General features: G+C 35.1%; 1 non-coding gene across 1 annotated transcript; it reads left to right on the top strand.

The window, feature by feature from the left end:
- The first annotated feature begins 3,831 nt into the window (after positions 1-3,831).
- LOC143409036 (small nucleolar RNA SNORA72) lies at positions 3,832-3,963 on the top strand. Its single transcript, XR_013092551.1, has one exon. It is a non-coding gene; the product is annotated as a small nucleolar RNA SNORA72 (small nucleolar RNA).
- Positions 3,964-17,284: the final 13,321 nt, after the last annotated feature.

Genomic DNA, 17,284 nt, shown 5'->3' on the forward strand with positions numbered 1-17,284 from the left:
GCATCTAGCTGTAGAATGACTGTGACTTCCAGAAACAGAGTGAGAAGATCTAGAAATTAAGAAAGGAGTAAAGATCAGAGTAGACGTGTTCTCATGCCTCATGGTGCCCAGTCTGAGAGATGAGGGATAATCTGTTGTGCTTTAGGAATATTTGCAGCAAATTAAGGTAATACCATATTAAGTTGATATTAAGAGTCTCAAAGGAAATAGGGAACAACTTTGAGTACAAGAGCTGGAGGAGGCATAGATGCCGAATAAGGGACAGCTTGTCAATACATGGATGGCTGGCCCTTTGGTTGAGACCTCCAAACAATCTATTCTATGGAGGAAGGGTTGAGTTCTCAAACTTCCACTTCTTCTTTAATAGTTTTAGGAACTCTTTGGGAACCTAGTGAGGCTTATATATTTAGAATTGGAAAGCCCAAGAGAGCCAGGCCGGATCCCTGAAACAAGGACTGTGAATAAATGGGAAGAGAAGACATGGTCCTCCTGAATACAACAAAAGAAAATAAAATGTGTTTCACCATTTAGTGAAATAAAACGTGCTTTGTAAATCTTGACCAGAGAAGATCAAACCAGGTTTGAAGATTTCTAGAACATGTGGCTTGTGATAGGCAGCGTATATGCGAGAGGGAAGACGACCAAGAGAGAGCCACACACAGGGCCAACTTGGAGAGAAAACCAAAAGTCAATGAGAAGTAGAATATGCAAATTCTTAGAGCAGCTTTAATGTAAATCATTTCCTATGCCTTTTTTAGACCAGGTTTTAAACATATCTGTTTATGGATGTAGCATATGATCAAATGGGCTTTTTTTTAATGTTTAAAATTAAGTGAGAGGTTAAAACTTTAAAAATTACTTCTAAAGATTAAAGCTACATTATTTTATTCACTCTCTAACCATAAGGAGAAACATGTGCCCATGTAGATCTAAAACTCCCAGTGAACAGATATATTTCAAAAAGATTAAAGGCTTGTTGATCTGCAGAAATTCATTTAAATTGTTCAGGGAGCACATGGAAAATTATTTGAGTTGGTTAATGGAACATGACAAATCAATTCCATCTTTTCCATCTCACTGGCATATAAAAGCAAACAAAACCAAATTGATTTCATGAAAATTCTGAAAATTGTGATGGGCAGACATATAACATTGGTAAGGTTTAGAAGAGGATGAAAAGAAATTCTTTCCCCTCCCTCATCTACCTGAGTTCTGAAGATAAGAGAAATAGAACAGATGGAGGCCAAAATATAACAATTGCACTTGGGAAAACTTGGGAGAAAAACGAGGTTGAGATCAAATGGTTTCTAATTATTGGACTCCAAAGTTTAAAATGCTTACTAACCCAGTAAAGATAGTGCTGGAAAGATCCTTGGTATTAGGAACAGAGAATACCTGACAGGTGGAACCAAATCACCCCCAGAAGACCAAGGGAAAGAGAAGTGGGCTTTTTTTTTTTTTTTTCAAAATAAAACACAGTCCCAACAGCCAGGGTTTGGGTTGTTCTACTTTAAAAACTTATTTAATTTTTATATTATAGTGTAGTCAATTATCCAAACTTAGCAGCTAGAAATAACATTTTGTTATATCTTGCAACACCTGCTCCCTTTGGTGCTGACTGGGGTCATGTGGGTGACACTCAATTGGTAGGATGATTAAAGGATTCAAAATAGATTCACTCACATGCCTGGCCTCAGCAGAAACTGTTGGAAAGTTGCGTTCATCATGACCTTTCCTCCCTCCATGCAGTCTCAAGGTTTCTGCACATGATTTATTCATCAAGGTAATTGGAGTTCTCACATGGAGAATCAAGACTGTAAAGGCAAGGATTCCAAGACCCAGAAAATGCAAATGCTAGTCTCTTAAGGGCTAGGACTAGAGATGGGCACAATATTGCTTTGATTCTACTCTGTTTGCCAAAGCAGTCAGAAGGCCATTCAGGTGCAAGGGGAGAAGTCATAGAATAGTGTAGATATGGTCTGTTTCCCAAAGTTTCATGTATGGAAAACTTAGTCCTCAGTGTGGTGATATCAAGGTGTAGAACTTATAAGAAGTAGGGCCTCATGGAAGGTAATTAGGTCATGAGTCCTTGATCCTCATTAATGTATTAATGCTTTTTCTCAGGTGGGTTAGGTCTCATTGACTGAACTAGTTCCTAAGGAATGAGTTATTATAAGGGATTGTGGCACCATCCTTGAATCTCTTTCCCATATGGTAGCTCACTAGCTTTAACCCCTCCTGCCATTCTGATATCACCTGATCACCTACCATTAGGCCCTACCAGAGCTGAGAAGATAGCTGGCACCATTCTCCTGAAGCTCTACAACTATGAGCTAATTAAAACTTACCTTTATAATTTACCTGGCTTCAGGTATTTTTTGTATCAATAAAAATGGATTAAGATAATGCATATATGTCATAACTCCATGAGAGGAATGTAAAAAAAAAACTTATGGTCATCTTTACAAGGTCATAATTTGCCCACTGACCACACACAAAACACATTCACAACTTCTCATGTTCGTTGAAGTTCTCATTGCCTTATTGTTAGGTGTTATGTGTAAATACCACTAGGACTGGGGTTTACACATTTTTTTTTAAATTGAGAAATAGTCTGTGGGAAAACATTAAATTTACTTTTTATAAGAGCTATTAGGTAAACAATGAGAGTGAGAAAAAAGGACAATTTAATTATTCACTATCCCTTTTTATTTATTTTTAATAATATATGCAAATAAGTTTTTCAAAACTATTTATCCTGTTTTATCCTTTTCATCCTGATTAAAATACACTCAAAACTAGTACGGCTGATAGAAGTGTAAATTACTTTGTCACAAGAGGGCAGAATTTTCAAATGTATTAAAAATAAATGCCAGTGCTTCAAATAATTCTGAAGCTAGGTTAGCTTACATTAGAAATGAGGAAAAAGGAAACCAAAGCAAAATTAACCCTTCAAAGTAATTATTTTGACAGGCTACTTTTAAATTATTGGTAAGTGGATTTTGAATTTAAAATATTTTACATCAATAAAGTAAAATAAGCAGAAAACCAAATTTTAATCACAATAAAATTTTATTATTTTAAATGTTTTATGAAGATGCAAAATCCTGTGGAAATAGTATATTAGATTGTGAATCTAGAATAAGGAAAATGATGTAAAATTGTTTTAAAGCAAAGTAGTTCAATGAAATAGAATAAAAGATACAGAAAAATAAATAAGAACTTCTTATATGATAAAGGAGTCATTTTAATTATTTGGAGAATAAACAAGGCTAGATCCCTAACTTATGCCACACAATAATATTAATTCTAGGTAGATAATACATTTAAATGTTAAGATGAGAATTTGTGAATATTCACATAATAATTAAAAAGTTTCCTGAGTCTCTCACACAAGTCATTCATCAAGTTGGAGGCAATGGTGACTTGGGCACATACTGAAAATTCTTCAGTTTGTTTGCAGTTACCTTTGCAAAACTGAAGGCAAATGACAAAGAAGCTATATTTGCAAGAATTATAAATGCCAATCATTACTGTTCCTTCCATATAAGTTCTTCTTAAAAATAATTAAGAAAACTATGAACATTCAACAGAAAAAAGTAGACAAAAATTACAATTCACCCAGACAAGGAAATTACCAATAAGCAAGAAAAAAGATTCCACATTCTTTCCTCATAAATTTCATTCATAATAAAGTATATGAAAATTTAAACATCAACAAAATGTTTTTTTTTTATTAGACTGGTGATTGGGAAATACTAAAGAAACTAAATTTCTAGTGAGAGTTCTGTTGGAAAATGAGCTGTTTCATACACAGCTGGTAGAAATCTAGTGTAAATATTCTCACTGTTCTGATTTTGTAGTAATCAGGACAGGCTAAACATATGCTGTATTAGGACCACGCATTTGTCCTCGGACCTAGCTTATTCTTTAGGTCTGGTTTTATAAATGCTGGTGATAAACCCTATCTGATTTATTATATGATGTTTTTGTGTGGCCATATAATGGCTATGATTGTAGGTTATCTTTGATCCACCTTAAGAAAGAAAAATGACAGAACAGCTAGTGTAATAACTTGCAAATAATCAGGCTAAGTTGCAGACTTATCTAAAGAACATGTAACCAAAATAGGGAAATTTTGCTACTACCAGTTGCCGGTAAATGTATTGTAAAATCACTGTTTTTATTTTGAAGGTGATTCTGATATCATTAGAAGCATGCCAAAACAGAATGGTGAAAAGTAAAACATGGAAAAATTTTCTTTGATGAAGCTTGGCAGAACTTGTTAAAAGAAGAGAAAAGAAAAGAAAAGAAAAAGAAAGAATAGAAATCTAAATTACCACTCTTTTTCTGAAGAGAAAACCAGGACAAAGAATATTAAGCAACATACCATAAGTGACAGATAAGAAGTAATAGAAATCAGATTTTACTACAGAGATTGCTACCAGATGATCTATTATCTTTACTTTTTTAAAATGGGATTTAGGAATATATTATTTAGAATCTAAATCAAAGGCTTAAGCCATAATAGAGAATTAATGTAAAACTGCTGATTTTAGGAAAAATTTTGAACCAGGGTCTCAAATGCCTTATTGCTTTCTATGGTTTCTGCTTTCTCTCCATAATATATTTAGCTACCCACCATATCTAAATAGACATATCTAAACAGATATCTACATAATTTACATGTAAATTAATTCTGTAAAGAGCTTCAAGTATTTCACTTATCCACAACATGAAAAATACAGCTACTGAGAATGACTAAATCTGCATTTACTTTTTTTTTTTTTTTTTTTTTTAGAAGAATCAACCATTATTAGCCCTACTTGGACTGGTGCTAATCCCTGTTACTGTTGGTCAAAAACAAGAGATGGCAGGGAAGATTGATTGGCTGCGATTGGGTCATGTACATTTAGCTCCTTCAAACATATGTAATCTAAGGAAGCTGTGCCATTATTAATAGTTACTATACTGTAGAATATGTTGAGGAGGATTGGTATTTATTTATTTATTTTTGTAGTGCAAGGGTTGCCACTTTTTAATTTTTATTTTGAGATGGGGTCTCCCTAAACTGCCAACGTTTTCCTTCAACTAGAGATGCTCCTGTGTCAGCCTCTTGAATGTCTAGGATTACAAGACATTATGCCTGGCAGGAATTGGTTTTTAAGTGAGATTATTCAATGTGAGGCAATCCAAGGAAAGCATGCAGACATAATCAGGTTTCTGAATTTCAGAATTAAGGACCAGTTGCTGAACTATGCTGAATTCAATGATTCTACAATGTAAGGGCTTTTGAAAGCCAAGCTCTCTAGCCATCAACTCTGCCTTATATTGTATTTTTCTTTCAAGCTTCAATAAAGTCATGCTTCAATTTCAGATTTGTTTAAGCAAGAGACATAAAGCTTTAACTGGGCAAAAGAAACAAGCGAATTGTTTTAAAGTAGTTAAGAATATGGCATTTCATTTTTTATTCATCTTAATAGGAAGTAATTTTTTTAATTTAAAAATTTATTTAAATTCTGTTTGTTTTGTTTTTTGCTACTGATATCTGTCTTCTTAAAAAACCCACTGCATTAGTTCTTTGCACATATCTTGTCTATATTTTCTAAATAGTGCATACAATATGGAGAAAATACAACTGAATCTTGTGGAAATGTGGATCTGAAATAGAATGATTAGGTGATCAAAGAATAAAAAAGTAATTTTATCATAAATAGCTGTTTCACACAGAATATTGTATGAAACCTCCATTTAACTTACCCAAATTTAATAGATTTGAAATTTGGACTAAATTACTGTACATCGATGTACTTTGCATCGAGCCACATCTTTAGAAATGTTATACCAAGGAAGAATGATGATAAAATCAATTCCAAAAAAATAGGTAATCATGATAATGGTTCAGCATATTTCCATTCAAAATTACTGTCCCAGAATTGTAGACCCTGAAAGCAAATCTTTAGCACCAACCATATGGTATTATTATACTGAGGCACTGGAACAAGTTCCATGAGACTTATATTCTGACTCTTCTCTGTCGAAAAAGGCATGTCTTTGGACAAATGAACTTGGGCTTCCTCTTCTCTTTGGTATCATTCTGGAGACTAATGTCTGGCACATAATAGCCTGAATAGGTAGTAGTTATGGTGATTATTAACCTTTTTCCGGGTCAGTCCTTTTGTTTCATTCTTTCATTCATCTACTCAGCTATTTATTAATATCTACTCCTGACATTGGATAATGAACATTTCTGGCGATAAACAAAGAAAATTTGATTAATGTTCTTTTCTTATTATTGCTTAGTTCTTTGAAACAGTTCAGTGAATTTATTGCCAGTGTTCCTCAGAAAAGTACACTGTGATATCCGGCACAAATTCTTTCATCTGGTTCCCAACTACTTCTGTGGTACAGTGTATCAGAATGATTGTCTAAATTCCACTTTGATGGGGAAGGAGAGGGGTAGAAGCTGTTGTTTAGGTAGCTGGGTGGTCTGTGGGAGGAAAGTGGTGAAGGGTATCAGTCCATCAGAAATGTAGACCTAAGATTCCGTCACCTGTAGCTGCTTCTCCATTTTCATGTACAACACACCGTCTGATCTTCTGAGCTTTTATTTATTATATAAATATTATATATAATATAGTTAAAATATTTTTACACCTTTATGACTTACAAATAACAATGTGATACATGTATATGAGGTATAAGGATCATACAAGAGTAATGAATATTTTCATCTCATTAAATATTAATTATTTCTCTGTGTTGCAAACTTTCTTATTATTCTAGTTTTTTAAAGTCTATCAAAAATTGTTGTAACCAATCATTACCCTCCTTGGCTATAGAAAACCAGATATAACTACTTTTCTTTGAACTTTAGTGACTCTTATCTAATGTCTTCCCCCTCCTTCTCACTCTATTCCACTCTATCATTCTATGAGAGACATTTTAGTTTTTTTTTTTCAAGTGGGTTTAAACTCATGGCGTTTGTCTTTGTCTAGCTTATTTTATTTAACACAATGACCTCCAGTTCCATCCATGTTGCTATAAATGACAGGATTCAGCCTTTCTATGACTGAAAACATTCCATTGCATTTATTTGCCCCATGTGTCTTCTCCATTCATCTACTGATAGATACCCTGATTGATTCTGGATCTTGACTATTGTAACTAGAACTACAAAGAACGTTGGAGTACAGGTATTTCTGATCTGATAATTTAGTTTTCTTTTTTAACTTTCTTACTATGGAGATACCAATATTTTTATTTTCTGAATATGGTATTTATTTTAATCACTTTTACTACTGTGCACTTATTTTGAGGATGGAAGTTGGAGCAAATTACTCATTGATTTGTACTAAAATATCTTGTGACAGGGTCCTGACCTTTGCCACCATCTAGAAATGGACTTTAAAACACAATTTTTTAAAAACTAAAATTGATATTTTAAGAATTTCTAGTTAATAGAACACACTATTTTTTTTTTTAGACCAAAGTATCATATAGGCATTTGAATTTTTTTTTTTTTTTAAAGTACAGTACTTGTCTGGACTTAAAGGCTTGGGTTAGTTGAAGCAAAATGCCTTATCATAATAAATGTTGCTTAAGAGTTACTAAATTTTTACCAATTAGTAGTTTTTTTTTCAAAATATAATGCCAGATTCTTTATATAAACAGGCAAGTTTATTTGTTATTAAAGGACCCAAAACACATCAAAATGATATAAGGATTTTATTAAACTGAAAACATCTGAATAAACAGAAGCCACAGGAAGGAACTTTATCTCAATTTCCCTTTCCTGACATCCAATACCACCCAAACTTACAGCTTCCATAAATCCCCCACTGAGGGAGTTTCCTGTTCAACTTTTAGACTGATCTCTATTACTGGATGTGAATAATCAGCTGCTATAGTTCATCCATTTGAGGAGTTCCTGGCCAGGAAGAAGGCTGCCAATCAGCACTGGTATGAAAAATTGTGTAAATGAGCCCAGCAGCCCTTCCAGAATTTCCCCCTGAAGCCCTTAACACCCTTTCCTTTGTTAAGTGGGTAGACAAGCACTTGCACCTGGCTGTTTGGGAAGCCACTCCTCACAGAGTACTGCACCTGTGTGAATTAAACTTTTATTCTGTATGACTGCTAATTTTTGTACCTTGACAGAGTCACCAGGTCAAACATAATTCTGAGTGTTTCTGTGGAGGTATCTGAGATGAGCTTAACATTTTAGTTAATTGACTGAGTAGAGCAGATTGCTCTCCATAATGTGAGTAGGCCTCTTGCAATCAGTTGGAGGCCTGAATGGAAAGAACTAATCCTGCCTGAAATATTAATTTTTCTGCTTGGCTGCCTTTACACTGAAATAACAGTATCTTCAGGCCTTTGGACTAGAGCTACATTATTGGCTTTCCTGGTTCTCAGGTCTTCAGACTGAGCTCTCTTTTGTTGGCCCTGAGTTTCTAGCTGGTCTATTGACAATCTTGAGACTCCTCAGTATTCATGATTGTGTGAGCTAACTCCTTATAATAAGTCTCTTTACCCATAAAAGTGCACACTGATTCTCTGGAGAACTCTGATAGATCCTGCTAATCTATCTATTTACTGTCAATCAAATTGTGGACCCTGACCACCCAGAGGTGATTTAGCAGGGAAATATTTTCCCTCCAAATGTTTTGAGAACAAGGAAAGTTCTCAAAGTATGGTCAGGACTTCCTGCTTATTCTGGAGGCTGCAGATGAAATCTAGGGAACTCTGATCAAACTGAAAAAGGTAAGCTTTCCCACAGGTCATTCTGCTGGGTCTCTGCTCAGAATCTGGTGGAGCAAGGTAAAAACAATCTTTACTTGCCCTTTACAAAAGAGGAATTTCCAAAATTTAGATTTACAAATTTTTTATTGTTGTTGTTTAGAACAAGTTCTTTGACTGTTCTGACTTGGTTTGATTAGTACTTCAGAGGCTTCCAAGAGATAGCCACTGTATCCATTTGTTTCTCTCTTGTGTTATTGTTCTGTCTTATACTAAGTGTACTTTGTTATAAAAAATGAGAATCAAAGGGTAAAACACAGTCAAAGGTACTATATGTATGTTGTTTTAGTTGGCCCCACACATTATCTAGAGGGAAAATACAGACCTATCCCATCAGTAGCCCCCAAACCTCTTTCTTGAGATGAAATTGAAGAACTGGTTTAATTATAGATTTCCTTTTACAACAGGGTGTTCTTATCCTCACCTTTTCACCCCACACTACTTCAGCCTTTTCAGTGAAGAAATAAAGGACATTGGATTCAGGAGGAAGTCAAATCTATTAATTTGTGCAAAAAGTATGAACCATAAACTCATTCATGATCCCTCACTACCCCATGGTCTTTGCCATGGCCCTTACTTCAATCCAGCTCTCATTCCTCTTCAGTGATGGAGATCCCCAGTCTATTCCACATGATTGCCTTACATCTATAGAAGTGTGCTCAAAGCTGAAAAAATTATTCTCTCAGACACTTCCTTAGACTTAATCCTCTTCTTCAATATCCCTTGCAAATGAAATTTTTAGGGAAACACAATCTGCTGGCTGATTTATGGATCAACTTGATTGGACCAAGAAACACCAAGATTGCTGCTAAAACATTATTTCATAGTGTCGGTGAGACTGTTTCTAAAATAAATAGCATTTTAATTGGTAGTCTGACAGAAGAAGATCATCTTTGCTGATAGGGGTGAACATCATCCAATTTGTTGAGGGTCCGAATAGTATAAAAGGGTGGAAGAATGAATTTCCACCCTGTTTAAATTAAGACATTCATATTCCCTGCTCACAGACACTGGAACTCTGGGTTTTCAGGCCTATGGACTATGAATTGGGATTGACACAACTGCACCCCCCACCCCCAACACACATTCATACACCATTTTCAAGCCTTTGGACTGGGACTTAGACTTAGATCCTTATCTCTCCTGGTTCTTGGGCCTTTAGACAGACTGAATTATACTGTTGGTTTCCTGGTTCTCCAGCTTGCAGATGGCAGATGATGGTGTCTCCGACCTCCATAAACTTGAAAGCCAATTCCTATAATAAACACCTCTCTCTCTCTCTCTCTCTCTCTCTCTCTCTCTCACACACACACACACACACACACACACACACACACACTTATGCAGACATGGACTAAGTAACATATCCATCAGCACTGAACCATATATAAGGCAACAGTCTCATAGGATTACAATGGAACTGAAAAATTCGTATTGCCTGCTGACATTGCAGCCATTGTAACATCATTGAGCAGACACACATGATGTATTACTTGTGTAAACAGACCTTCTGCCTTCCAATTGTATAAAGGTATAGCACACAACAATTATACACAATATAAAATATGTGTTGATGATAACAATGAAGTCACTGGCTTATGTATTCATTATTCTATATTTTTATTGTTATTTTAGAGTGTACTTCCTCTATTTAAAGAAAATAGTTAACTGTACCTATCCTCAGGCAGGTCTTTAGAAGGTATTCTAGAAGTCATTGCTATTATAAGAGGTGATAGCTCCATGCATGTAATCATCTCTGAAAACCTCCCATTGATAGAAGAGATAGAGGTAGAAAGCAGTAATAGTGATGATCCTAACCCTGTGTCTGCCCAGGCTAATTTGTATCTCAGTTTAAAAACCAAAAAAAAAAAAAAAAATTAAAGCTTATTGAATATGACAAAAGAATATTTTTGTAAAGACGTGCATTGTTTTGTTTCATTACAAAAGTCAAAATTTGTAAGTTTAAAAAAGTAAAAGTATTTTGATAAACTAAGTTTAATTTATTTAACATTGAAGAAAATTATTTAATACATTTACTGTAACTTCAATGTACATGGTTTACAAAGTCTACAGTAGTGTGATGGTTTGGATGTGAGGTGTCTCTCTAAAAGCTCTTGTGTGAGACAAATCAAGGTTCAGAGGAAAAATGATTGGGTTATGAGAATACTAATCTAATCAGTGAATAATTTCCCCTGATGGGATTAACTGAGCTGGGAAAACTGGGTGGTAACTGAAGGCATGTAGGTTGTGGCTGGACGAGTGGGTCACTGGGGGCATATATTTTGTATCTGGTGAGTAGAATCTCTCTGCCTCCTGATCATCATATGAATTGCTTACCTCCACCACACTCTTCTACCATGATTTTTTGCCTTATCTTGGGCCCAGAGGGATAGAGCCAGATGTCTATGGACTGAGACCTCTGAAACCATGAACCCCTAAACAAACTTTTCCTCTTCTAAAATTGTTCTTGTCAGGCCTTTTAGTCACAGCAGCAAAAAAAAAAAAAAAAAAAAAAAAAGCTATCTAAAACAAGTAGTAAATGGTAATAGCCTAGGCCTTCACATTCACTCATGAACATAGTACTACTCACTGAGTCACCCAAAGCAAATTCTAATCCTATAAGTTATATTCATTGTGTCTTAATAAATGTAGCCATTCTTATCATTTGTACCCTGTTTTTACTGTATCTTCTCTGTATAGACACAAAAATAACATTATGTTACAATTGTCTATAGCATTAGGTATTCAGCCTAGCATGCTGTACCAGTGTATAGCCTAGGAGCAACAGTCTATACCATATAGCCTAGCTACATAATAAGTTATTCCATGTATTTATTTGTACACATGCTCTGATATTTGCAAAATAATAAAAAATGCCTAATTACACTTTCCTCAGAATGCATTTCCATCATTAAATGACATATGACTATATATCTATAGATAACATATATTCATACATTTAGCCACACATGTATCCTATTGGCTCTGTTTCTTCCATGAACTCTAATGTATATGATAATTGGTTACACAATAGTTTTTTCACAAGAAATACCTGAGGCATACTCTTTGCCTTCTCTAAGATCAGCTCATTGTCAAACTCCTAGTTTTACTAGCTCTTATACTTTGTCAAAGGAGAAAATTACCATATTTACTGATTCCAGACATAGTTTTGAAGTTTTGCATGATATTGGGACAATTACAAGTCTTAGATTCTTGGCCTTTGCCAGCACTCCTATTGCTAATGGACATAAATATGCTGACCAAGATAGGCTGTTCATCTTCCTACTGAACTTGCTATTGTTCAGCACACACCAATAAAACTAATAATCTCTAAAAAACAATGGGGCTTAAAAAGCTGCTGAAAGTATCCTGCATTTGTCCTTGATATTACTATCAGGCAAGTGTTGAACAACCTGAAAAAGACAAATGGCTATCAAAGGCTGCCAAACAATGATTAGATGTGTTTATTATACATTGGAACAAATGCACATGCTGTAGCTCCCTATCCTTTGACTTTTATCTCCCATCTAATAGGACATATGTAAAAAAGAGAGGAGGTCAGGAAACTTAATGACAATTGGTTCTGTCCTAAAATCCCAAACATTCTGACCAAGCCACTTCCCAATGCATTGTTTGTTAATCTCAACAAGTTTCTGGAAGTAATCACCATATTTCATGGAATTATTTAAGACACATTCTGCTCTTGGCAGTAGTCCAAGTAGACTCTAAAAATTTATCTCTAGCCTTTGCATATTCTCACTCTTTGGTTATTGTCTGTCTGTTTGGTGGACTAACTGAAACTATCAAACCAGATATGCTGATTCTAAAACAGTGGTGAAAAAAATAAAAACTGAGGTTTTCTCTTATTTTGGCATTCCTTTATAGATCAAATCAGATCAAGCCACTTTACTGTAGAAATAATTTTGATGGAAAATACTAGGGTAGTCATTGAAATTTGCTATCTCCTATCATTCTCAAACCTCAGAATCAGAGAAGCATTACCTCTCTCCTCTTTCTCCTTTTATAAAAATCCAGACCAATGCTGAGTGTGGTGGCACATCCCAGCAGTTCTTGAAGGTGAGGCAGGAAGAACCCAAGTTCAAAGTCAGCCTCAGCAACTTAGTGAGGCTGAAACAACTTAGCAAGATCCTGTCTCAAAATAAAGAAAGAACTAGGAATGTGGTTCAGTGGTTAAGTGCATGCCCCTGGGTTCAGTCCCTGGTACACTCACACACATGCAAATCTAGACTACCCAAATAGGAGACATGGATTCACCCTGTTTGAATTAGCTTTTGGTTGCCCTATAGCCAGGCATCTCTAAGCCTCTCATTCCAGGATTAAGCTAGCATTATTGAATTTTCAATGAAGAGTTGTTATGATGCCTATTTATATAATATATATATATATATATATATATATATATATATATATATATATATATATTTATATATATATATATTTGGAATGTATCATCAACAGGTGTAAAAAGTGTGGTTTTTACCCACTGACAAATCCTGCCATCTTTTTCAATGAGGAGATAGAGTACATATCAAAGTTTCTATTTATTTATTTTAAATAAATGTTATAGTGTACATTTAAGGTATACAACAGAGGGCTATGGGACACATAGAAATGGTACAATAATTACTATAGTGAAGCAAATTACTGTGTTCATCATCTCATAGTTACCTTTGTGTGTGTGTGTGTGTGTGTGTGTGTGTGTGTGTACGGCAAACTCTACTCATTTAGCAGAAATCCCTAATGCAATTCAATTTTTCCAACTATGGTTTCTCATGTCGTACACTAGTCTCTAGACTCGTGCATCCTAAATCTTTGTAATTTCTATCCCTTGACCTATATCCATCGTTCCATTTCCTCTGAATCCTAACCCAGATAACTGTTCTCTAACCTCTGTATGTTTGACTTCTATTTTGGATCCCACAATCAGAGAGATTATGAAATATGTTTCTTTTTTGTCTGGCTTATTTCATTTAGCCTAATATTTTCCAGGTCCATTCATGTTGTGAAAAATGACAGAGTTTCCTTTTTAAGGCTCAGTAATATTCCATATTAGACATACACACACCACAGTTTCTGTATCATTTGTCCACCGATAAACACTTAGATTGTGTGCATATCTTGGATATTTTGAATAATGCTGAAATGAACATGGGAGTACAGATATCGCATCAAGGTGCTAAATACATTTCCTGTGGGTGTATACCTAAAAGGACAATTGCTGATGCACATGGTAGTTCAATTTTTAATTTCTTTAGGAATCTCCTACTTTTTTCCACAATAGCTGCATTAATCTACATTATCACCCACAGTGTGAAAGGTTTTTTTTTTCTCCACATAGCTAATATTTGTTCTTTCCTGATGTTTTGGTACTAGCTATCCTACTGGCTGTGAGGTTATATCTGACAGTACTTTTGATTTGCATTTTTCTCATGAGTAATGTTAAGCACCTTTTCATTAACATCTGACTATGTTAGTGTCTTTTTATATAAATGTATATATTAAAATCCTTTCCCATAACTTTTTCTTCTGTTATTGAATTGTATGATTTCCTTCTAAAATTTAGACATTAGCCCCTTTTTAGATATATGGTTGTAAAGAAATTTTTCCCAAATGGTAGATTACCATTTTATTTTATTGACCCTTTCCTTTGCTATGCAGAAGCATTTTAGTAGTACTGAGCATTGAACGCAGGGGTGCTCTCCCACTGAGCTGTATCTCCAGTACTTTAAAAATTTTTTTAAAATCTAGGTACTAAGAGTTGAACCCAGGGGCACTTTATTCCAGTCCTTTATTTTTTTGTTTTGGGGCATTGACCCACCAAATTTCCTAGGCTGGGCTTGAATTTGTGATCCTGCTACTTTGGCCTCCCAAGTCACTGAGATTACAGATGTGCTCCACCATCCCAGCATGGTCTACATTTCATTGAGGTAAAATTACTGGAAGGAAATTTCTTCCTTTGAATTGAAAACATAAATGGCATTGAACTGTTCTTAAGTTAAAAAATACCAAAGAAATACTATAATCATTCTCTATAATTTGACTGCAAAGTAGGTTTCTTTCAGTTCTCTAATAATATCACAGGGAAAGAGAATGATATTTAGATGGATATTTGCTCAATCACAGGAAAGTATTCCTGGGCTTAAGGCTCTACCAAGGGAACATGGAATAGAGCGTACCTATTCTTATCTTTCCTGGTGACGAGAAATATAGATGAGTATATTTAAGATCTGGAGTATCCCGATCGGGTAATAGTTCCTCTGTGGAGGCTAAGCTGAAGGTTTCCTCTATCTTCTATTTCTCAATTTGATTTTGCTATTGTAGCCTGATGGAGGTGCAGGGAATATGGAAATATATAGATGCTAATACAGCTGATGACAAACGTCATAAGTCACCAGACCTCATCCTTGTGGGTCACAGTTTCTACCCTGACCTTGTTCATGTTCAACCTTGATCTCTTTATTTGTTGTGGCAATGAAGTATATAAAAGGTTATTACTCAAATGATCAGGGCAATGTAGACTTAGAAACCTGGTGCCACTTTCTTCACCAGATATCCTGCCTTAAATGCCAAAGTGTGAGGTCCTTTGTACACAAACATCACAGTATTGATGTACCAGGTAAGTCATCCTAGAAAACTCACTTTTGAACTGAAACATCAAGTTTAATTCAATAATGTGGATAGTTTTTCCAAACTGAGGACTTATGATTTAGAAATAACAATTATAAGAATTTACAAAGCAATGATCTAGATATTTAATGTCTCTATGTGGTTCTTGGAAGCTTCCGGTTGTACTCTGAAATCATCCCATCTCAGATACACTGACTACCAAACAAGGAGAAGGTTGTGCAGTCTGCAGTGAACACTTCTGACTGTTTTTAAATCAGAAAGGACAAGTAGCATCTGATTTACACCATTTCAAAGATGGTAATATTCTATATCACATTAAGGAGACATAGCCATTTAATTGCATTGACCCATTCCCAGAACTAGAAGACTGCTTCAATGGGGGTGGGGAAATGTGTTTAGATTTGTTCCTTCTTGCTTATTCATTCTTTTAATCTGTATTATTATTTTCCTTTTCAGATATCATACAATATAAATATGAACTTGACTTTTCTTTCCATAGCAATTGGTTCAGCTCTTTGTGAAACTTCGTGTGAAGTTTCAAGTAGGGGAAACGAAGTAACTCACCAGAATGGCATAAAAATGACTTTAAATTGAAAACATATGAACAAACAATAGTCATTGAAAGAAACCTTTCCAAGCTTATCTTCATGGAGTTAACCAGAGCCTTCTGAATGCACAGCTGCCAAAAATCTCCCTCTTTGACTCTTAGCACTGGAAGGTGAGAGTTCACTTGCCATAAATCCTTCCCTGGTGAACTCCCAGCCAGGAAGGAGACTGCCCATCAGCGTCTGGGTGAAAAATGGAAGGCTCCCAATGGAACCTGCCATATGTTACCACTGAAACCCTAAACTCATTGTCTTTAGTTAAGTTTGTATATAAACCTTTACCCTGGCTGCCCTTGGAGCCACTTTTTTTAGAGTGTTCTCATATGCTCTAAACTTTTCTGTTAATCTGTCTGTTTGGGACTGTGATCTAACTTTAATTGTAGGTAATTTTTCTGATTTTGCCACTTCCTCATGCATTAGATACTGATTTATAAAAATTAGAAAATATGAGAATATGCATAATGTCTAATTTTGTTCTCATATTTAAGATTCTTGCAGCATAGTAGAATGGGTTCAGGCTTACTTAAAAGTGAACAGATTTTGAGAGTGAGAGATTAAAAATTGGAAAATAAAATCCCCAAAGTTAAATAATTTTAATAATTCTTAACTCAAATATACAGCATTGGGGAAAACTGATAACTCAAAATTTTATAGGATGGTGACAGATATTTCCAGGGATATTTTATATTTTTTATATATGTATTTTTTTAGTTGTTCAGATCTTTTATTTTATTTATTTATGTGCAGTGCTGAGGTGCGAACCCAGAGCCTCACACTTGCCAGGGAAGTGCTCTACTGCTGAGCCACAACTCCAGCCCCTATTTTATATTTTTTAATAATGAAATACACTATGGTAAAGGTGACTTTTCTGGTCTTCCATATGTTTCAAGTTGGTTGACTTGTTCAAGTTAATACTGAGATACTGTATTAGCTTTTCATTGCTGTGAAGAAAAGGTGCCTGACATGAATAACTTAGAGGAGAAAAGTTTCATTTTGACTTATAGTTTCAGAGCTTTCAGTCCATGGTCAGCTGGCTCCATTGCTCTGGGCCTGAGATGAGGCAGATCATCATGAGAAAGGTCATGGTGGAGGACAGCTGGTCAACTCATGGCAGCAGAAGGAGGGGGAAGAGAGAAAAAGAGAGGAAAGAGAAAGGGAAAGATTATAGGGAGAGGGGTAGAGAGAGACAGATAGATAGGTAGACAGAGACAGATAAAGGGTAGGATGGGGAG

This window comes from Callospermophilus lateralis, chromosome 10 (genome assembly GCF_048772815.1).
Source record: "Callospermophilus lateralis isolate mCalLat2 chromosome 10, mCalLat2.hap1, whole genome shotgun sequence".
Classification (NCBI taxonomy): domain Eukaryota; kingdom Metazoa; phylum Chordata; class Mammalia; order Rodentia; family Sciuridae; genus Callospermophilus; species Callospermophilus lateralis.